Genomic DNA, 6,000 nt, shown 5'->3' with positions numbered 1-6,000 from the left:
TTTAGGAATCTGGTGCGTGTACGCATGCTTAGTCCATTCCATTTCATAAATCTGAAGCACCAATTGTGTCCTCCTTTGAAATCAGTAACTTCTTTTTCATCAGCAATTCTTCCTGCCTCATGCTGAACTATCTTTGTGGACACAGGAATTCCAATTGCCCTTTGCTCTTCAATCCGTATCTTCAATTCTCTCTCTAAACCAGGCCATTTTGCTGACTTGCCTCTCATGGCCTTCTTCTACTGTGGCATTTTCAGTAGGGTTTCTACTTTCTGTAGCCAGTCTCAGATTGATTTCTCAGTTAGAGGAGGATCAAAGTGAATGGTCCTCCTTCCATTCACTTTTGCAAACTGGATTACTTTTAACTTGAATTCAGCACTGTATGAAAATATTTTCTGAGCCATTGCTGGGCAGAATGTAGCAAAACATAACCTACCATAATATACCAGTAACAAGTGTGAAAAAGCATGACATATAAGTAAAAAAAAACTACAACCATTGTATAAAATGCACCCAGTTTTAAGATCCCAAATTTTTCTATCTTTATTTTTTCTTTTTCTTTTTTTTTTTTTTGTGTGTGTATGTGGCAGAGACAGAGAGAGTCAGAGAGAGGGACAGACAGGAAGGGAGAGAGATGAGAAACATCAATTCTTTGTTGTGGCTCCTTAGTTGTTCATTGATTGATTTCTCATATGTGCCTTGACTGGGGGCTACAGCAGACTGAGTGACTCCTTGCTTGAGCCAGTGACCTTGGGCTCAAGCTGGTGAGCCTTGCTCAAACCAGATAAGCCCGTGCTCAAGCTGGTGACTTCAGGTCTCAAACCTGGGTCCTCCACATCCCAGTCCGATGCTCTATCCACTGTGCCACTGCCTGGTCAGGCTAGATCCAAAATTTTTTGAAAAAGGGTGCATTTTATACATGGGGAAATATGGTAATCTAGTTTCAAGTACCTCATTTATTGTTCTTAAGTATTAAATGCATGAAATAATAAACTACCTTTTGGTATACCTTTTTTTATATTTAAAATGGTCATTAGGGCAGAGAACCAGTTGTTAACTTATTTGAATCCCACCACTGGATGAACGTATAAAGAAGTGGTACAAATATACAATGGAATACGACTCAGTAATAATAATAAAAAAAGAGTAAAATCTTCTCATCTGCAACATGGATGGACCTAGAGGGTATTGTGCTGAGTAAATAAGTCAGACAGAAACAAATGCCAGATTATTTCACTTATGTGTGCAATCTAAAAAATAAAATAAACAAACAAGCAGAACAGAAACAGACTCATAGATACAGAGGACATTTTGAGGTTGCCTGATGGGGGAAGGGTTAAGAGGGACGGGTGTTAAAAGGGAAGGGATTTAGAAGTACACATGAGTAGTGCCTGACCAAGCAGTGGCACAATGGATAGAGCGTTGGACTGAGATGCAGAGGACCCAGGTTAAAACCCCAAAGTCGCCAGCTTGAGCATGGGCTCACCAGCTTGAGCACAGGGTCACTGGCTTGAGCAAGGGGTCACTTGCCCTGCTGTAGCCCCCTGCCCCTGTCAAAGCACATATGAGAAAGCAATCAGTGAACAACTAAGGTGCCTCAATGAAGAATTGATGCTTCTCATCTCTCTCCCTTCTTGTCTGTCCCTATCTGCCCCCTCTCTAACTCTCCCTTTGTCTCTGTCAGAAAAAAAAAAAAGTACACATTAGTAGTTACAGAATAGTCACCTAGATTTAAGTACCACATAGGGAATATGGTCAATAATATTGTAGTAACTATATATGGTGTCAAATGGATACCAGATTTATCACTTCATAAGCTACATAAATGTCTAATCATGGGATTGTACACCTGAAACTAATATAATACTGTATGCCAACTGTAATTTATAAATTAAAAAATATTAAAAAAAAGAAAAATTGGAAAATACAAATAAGTAGAAATTAGAAAATCACTGTGATTTTCATTATTTTAATGTAACCAGGTAATTTTTTTTGATTATATCTCCAACCAGTCTTTTTCTTCTTTTTTTTTTTTTAAATACAGTGTGTCCGTAAAATCATGGTGCACTTTTGACCGGTCACAGGAAAGCAACAAAAGATGATAGAAATGTGAAATCTGCACCAAATAAAAGGAAAACTCTCCCAGTTTCATACCTATTCAGTGCAGTTCGATGTGGGCTCACACACAGATTTTTTAGGGCTCCTTAGGTAGCTATCCCGTATAGCCTCTACAGACTCGTCACTGACTGGTGGCCTACCAGAACGGGGTTTCTCCACCAAACTGCCGGTTTCCTTCAACTGATTATCCCACCGAGTAATGTTATTCCTATGTGGTGGTGCTTCGTTATAAACACACCGATATTCACGTTGCACTTTGGTCACGGATTCGAATTTAGCGAGCCACAGAACACACTGAACTTTCCTCTGTACCGTCCACATTTCGACTGGCATGGCCATGGGCTGCTCCGCTGTATACACGGTGTTACATCATCATCTGCGCATGCGCACATGCTGCCCCATCATCCTACAGAAACTGGGAGTGTTTTCCTTCTACTTGGTGCAGATTTCACATTTCTATCGTCTTTTGTTGCTTTCCTGTGACTGGTCAAAAGTGCGCCATGACTTTACGAACACACTGTACTTATTGATTTGAGAGAGAGAAAGAAACATCACTTTGTTGTCCCACTGATCTATGTATTCACTGGTTGATTCTTGTTTGTGTCCTGACCCGGGATGCTCTAAGCTACCCAGCCAGGGCTCTTCCTTCTTTTTTTTAAAGCCCAATTTCTATTTCGTTTTTGTTTGTTTGTTTTTTGTTTTGTTTTGTTTTGTTTTAATTTTTTATTTATTCATTTTAGAGAAGAGAGGGAGAGACAGAGAGAGAGAAGGGGGGGAGGAGCTGGAAGCATCAACTCCCATATGTGCCTTGACCAGGGTTTCGAACCAGTGACCTCAGCATTTCCAGGTCGACGCTTTATCCACTGCGCCACCACAGGTCAGGCCTTTGTTTGTTTGTTTTTTAATTTTTATTTATTTATTTTTATTTTATTTATTCATTTCAGAGAAGAGAGAGAGAGAGAGAGAGAGAAGGTAGGGAGGAGCAGGAAGCACCAACTCCCATATGTGCCTTGACCAGGCAAGCCCAGGGTTTCAAACCAGCGACCTCAGCGTTCCAGGTCAAGGCTTTATCCACCACGCCACCACAGGTCAGGCTAATTTTTATTTTTGACAGAGACAGAGTCAGAGAGAGGGACAGATGGCAGACAGACAGGAAGGGAGAGATGAGAAGCATCAATTCTTCCTTGCACCTCCTTAGTTGTTCAGTGATTGCTTTCTCATATGTGCCTTGGGGGCTACAGCAGAGCTAGTGGTGATTCCAAGTGGCTCAAGCCAGCGACCCCGCGCTCAAGTCGGATGAGCCTACACTCAAGCTGGAGACCTCGGGGTTTCCAACCTGGGTGCTATGCCTCCCAGTCTGAAGCTCTATCCACTGCGCCACCGCCTGGTCAGACCCAATTTCTATTCCTGCGTTCAAGTATAGCAACTTCCTTGATCCTATTTTGCTTCCTCATCCTTTCCAGAACCTTGCTTTCCTGTTCCTGTTTCTCCTGCGTTAGCGCCACAAGTGTTTCTGGTGGGCGGGCACAGGGCAGTCCTGGGAACATCTGTGCACTAGCCAGACTCCACGGTCCTTCCTAGTTCCGTGCGGAGAGGGCATGCCGCGCGGGCCGTGTGGGCGGGGGCGAAATGGGGGCGGGGTTCGGGGTGGGGACACGGAGTGGGGACGGGCCGGGGGTGGGGGGTGGGCGTGCCAGGGGCGTGGCGGGGCCAGCAGCAGATAGAGGAAGTCGGCGGCCCTCCTTCCCCGTTGCCCGCGCTGCCCGGCGCCTCGCTGAACCTCAGCGGCTGCTGGAGGGTGAGTAGCCTCCCGCCGGCGCCCGCTTGGGGTCTGGGCGGAGCTCCGGCCTCGGGAGCGCCTGCTCGGGGCGAGGGGCCCGCCGGTGTGGCCCCCGCCCGCCTGCGCCTCGAGTAGAGCTGAGAACGAACGGCCCCGGGCGTACCTGACCTTCCGCACCCGCGTCGGGCCGTCCTGGTCCTCCCGCCTCTGATCCCCGCGGCCCCCGGGGCCCGGACCGCCGGGCGCGCACGGGGCGAGGCGGGTGCGCGGGGCCGAGGCGGGACCGAGGCTGGGAGCACGGCCCGCGCGGCTCGGTGGCTCCCTCCCGTCACCGGGAGGCCCTGGCGGTGAGGGGTGGGGAGAAGCTTGTCCTCTTACCCACGTGAACTGCATTTGGCGGGGACGTGGGGGAAGGGGTGCTCAGCCCGCCGCGTTGCGGATGGCGCGGGATGGGGTGGAGGTGGGAAGGGCTGAGACATCCCGCTCATCCCAGAGACGAGCAAACCGACCTGAATGGACAGGTTCGGCGCCGGATCCGGAACCGAATCGCAGACCTTGGACTCTGGTCTATAGATAGCACTTTCCCCAACACCTGCTCATAGTGCCTTAGAACTGTTAGAAATTATGTGCAAATCCTGCTGGTGGTAGAAATGTTTGTTGAATGACAACGACCCCAGAAGACCCCGGGAGAACCCAGAATTCCTGAGTAACCTAGATGCTGTGGTGGCAGTTTATTGATTCATTCACACTCCGGTGGGAGAGGCAGCCGGTGCTGGGCTTAAGGTGGGACAGAGACGGACTGGCTCAGGGGCACAGCTAAGGCCTCTATAGAGTTGCCTTTGGGTTTGGGCCTGGGCCTGCCGGAATTGGACTGGCCTTTATCCGGTGGGCCGGGGAGGGGTTGAGGAGTTGGACAGGAACCAAGTGTAGGGTGCCTCACCTTTTCTGGCAACTGCCTCATTCCACCCCCAGGCTTGCCTCCCCCTCCTGCCTAATTTCAGCCTCATTCGTGGCTGCTCAGCTGGCCTTGTTTAAGAAAGGAGCTGAGAGAGCTGCAGAAGGATGTAGTTTTTCCACATCCCATCCTTACCCATCTGGGGCACAGGGCAGGCTCTAACATGGGGTGGGCTCTCCTGGGCCTGAGCCTGCCCTCTTGGGGCCTGAAAGTCCACTGGGAGTAACTGTTCCGGGAGAGAGTCAGGTCTCAGAGCTAGGAAAGAGGGAGGGGGGTCGGCTGGTTTTAAAGGTCAGTTGGACAGATGTCCAGTGAGGCATCATTAGGAAGCAGACACCGGCTGCCCTCCTGAGTGTGATGTGAGCTTTTTTTTGTCCCTCTTGGGGGTGGGGGGATGCAGGGTCCACCCACAGGAGGACTTGTGTAGCACTTGGTGGCTGGATCTTAAAGGCAACATCTTACAGGCTCCCCTGAGCACTGTGGGTGCCTGTGCTGTGCACGGGGATTCTTGAGCATGGGGTGCTGTCTCATGGGAATGGAGACCCACTGGTGACTGTGGTTTGTTGTTGGGATGCAGGCCTTGTTGGTGCCTGGTGCAGAGAGCTGTGGGAACATGGGGTTGGTTGCTGTTCTTTTTTTTTTTTTTTCCAATCACAGTTTCCCTTCAATATTACTTTGTATTAGTTTCAGGTGTACAGCATAGGGTTAGACACTCAAACTTTAGAGCACCCTCTCTGATATTTCCAGGACCCACCTGGCACCCTACATTGTTATTACAATATTATTGACTCTATTTCCTGTGCTGTATCTTATAGCCCCATGACTATTCTGTAACTATTGAATACTAATTGTACTTCTCAATCACTTTCCCTTTTTCACCCATCCTCTAGTCCCCTTCCAGATAGCCTTAGTTTTGTTTGAGGTTAGGCTGTGTGAGGCAGACTCTATATATATATAGAAGGATGAATGGGAGCTGCCAGCGACAGGAGAGAAATGGGTGCACTCCAGACACTGCAGGGGATGCTGGGTGAGGGTTGTCTAGATGGGAAAGGGGTGTCTCCAGCTTGAAAGGGCACTGCATACTCTGCTGTAAGGCCTTGCCCAGGGAAGCTCACAGCCTTGGCCAACCTGGGAGACTAATTGGAACAAG

The 6,000-nt window shown here is 48.7% G+C and overlaps 1 protein-coding gene across 6 annotated transcripts in view; it reads left to right on the top strand.

Annotated features, from left to right (window-relative positions):
• Positions 1–3,810: 3,810 nt before the first annotated feature.
• The window catches only part of BID (BH3 interacting domain death agonist), a 62,078-nt gene continuing 59,888 nt past the window's right edge, over positions 3,811–6,000 (top strand). For 4 of the 6 annotated variants that reach the window (XM_066381146.1, XM_066381145.1, XM_066381148.1 and 1 more), the window contains exon 1: positions 3,826–3,913. The gene's annotated coding sequence lies outside the window, so the exon portion shown is untranslated. Of the gene's footprint in view, positions 3,914–6,000 lie in introns of all 6 variants that reach the window. The other 2 variants (XM_066381150.1, XM_066381149.1) reach the window with 2 other exon arrangements.

Source organism: Saccopteryx leptura, chromosome 4, assembly GCF_036850995.1.
Source record: "Saccopteryx leptura isolate mSacLep1 chromosome 4, mSacLep1_pri_phased_curated, whole genome shotgun sequence".
Classification (NCBI taxonomy): domain Eukaryota; kingdom Metazoa; phylum Chordata; class Mammalia; order Chiroptera; family Emballonuridae; genus Saccopteryx; species Saccopteryx leptura.
The sequence above is the reverse complement of the archived record's forward strand: the minus strand, read 5'-3'. Positions and strand labels throughout refer to the sequence as shown.